The sequence below is a fragment of the Elephantulus edwardii genome, unplaced genomic scaffold (assembly GCF_000299155.1).
Source record: "Elephantulus edwardii isolate Elephantulus edwardi_28Jun2011 unplaced genomic scaffold, EleEdw1.0 scaffold00085, whole genome shotgun sequence".
NCBI classification, from domain to species: domain Eukaryota; kingdom Metazoa; phylum Chordata; class Mammalia; order Macroscelidea; family Macroscelididae; genus Elephantulus; species Elephantulus edwardii.
The window spans coordinates 4915626-4917432 of record NW_006399835.1 but is presented as its reverse complement, the minus strand read 5'-3'; positions in this window follow the sequence as shown (position 1 = coordinate 4917432).

The following is a 1807-nucleotide window of genomic DNA, read 5'->3' as shown; positions in this document are numbered from 1 at the left end:
CCATGTTTTGTCAGGGGCACAGCTTGTGAATTCAAATTGCCTGACTTTGGGTTGGCAGGCAGCACAACACATTATTCATCTGACCACCAGAATGCTGAATATACCATGGACTGCCTAAAGAACAAACACATGTGTCTTGAAGAAAGTGGATTCAGAATGCTCCTTAAAGGCAATAATGGTGAAATTTTGTGTCATTTAGTTTGGATATAGTCTCAGGTGATACCAATTTTTGGAAAAACACATCATGATAGGAAAGGTGGAGGTCAACAAAATAGAATGAGTTGACACATGAGTGTCTCAACTGGCTTTTTAATATGAGAGAGATTGTGAAATTGGTGCAGGAGAGGGCACATTACATAAATGTTTATAGAGTTGCTATGAATTGTAGTTGATTCAATAGCCCCTAACAACATTACCAAATTGATGTCATATGAATAGTTCTTAAAAGAACCTAGTATTCATGTAGATATTTTAAAGTATCTATTTGTTTTTAAGATTTCAAGGTATATTATTGGTTTAAGATTTAAAGATTATTTCATTGAAATAATTTTTGGGGTTCATCCAATCTGCATAACACTGGGAAGCCTATGATAATTTGTAATTCTGTTTGGCATTTTCCTTCTTATGACCAAGACTTTTTACCAAGATTTTTTATGAAGTTCTTGCTCAAAATATTCAGCAAAGGTGGTTGTTAATAGATGCCATTGAGTTGAGTACAACTCATAAGGACCTTATGAACAATAGATCTGAAACTTGTCCTATCTCATGACCATTTTACCATCTCAAACACATTTGATCAAGCCCATTGCCACAGTTATTATGTCAGTACATTTTGCTGAGGGTCTTTCTTCCTTTTTCATTTACCTGCCACCTTTTCAAGCATGTCTTTTTCCAAATAATAGTTCCACATAACAACATACTTAAAGTATGTGAGATAAGGCTTTGCCGTCCTTACCTCTAAGGAACACTCTGGCTGTACTTTCATATCTGTTTTTCTTTTAACAATCCATGGGATATTCAGTACTATTCTCTAACACCACAAACGCAAGGCACAAATTCTTCTGTCATTCTTATTGACTGTCCAGCTCTCAGATGCATAAAAAGTAACTGAAAGAACGAAGGTCTACACTTTATTCTTTTAACTGACATCTTTGCTCCTTAGTATTTTGGAGTTGTCCCTAACAATTAATTTTTCCAATGCAATACATCTCTTGATCTCTTGACAAGACGTAACAAAGGTGTTAATTGTGGATACAAGTAAGATGAAATAATTTAAAATTCCAGTCTTTTCTCTATCTATCATTATGTTTCTTATTTGTACAGTGGTGAGGACTGTAACTTTTTTATGTTGATGGGCAATCCATATTGAAGACTGGAATCTTTGATCTTCTGCAGCAAGCATTTCAAGTCTTCCTTATTTTCAGCAATCAAAATGTGTCATCTTCATAATAAAGGTTACTAAAGAGTCTTGGTCTGTTCTTGTTCTATGTATAGGTCTCACATGGTCATTATTAAGTGTTCTGAGATTTCCATTCTCCTGTTAAGCATCATTTGTTATGATTCACACAGTCAAATGTCTTTACATAGTCAATAAAACACAAATAGACATCCTTCTGGTATTCTCTGCTTTCAGTCAAGATCCATCTGACATCAGCAATAATATTCCTAGTGCGATGATCTCTTTTAAACCCAGCTTAAACTTCTGAAAGTTCTCTGTCAATGTATTGTTCTAGACATTTTGGGGATAACCTTCAGCAATGTTTTGCTTACATATAATATGATATTAATGACTGTTGTTATTATGTGC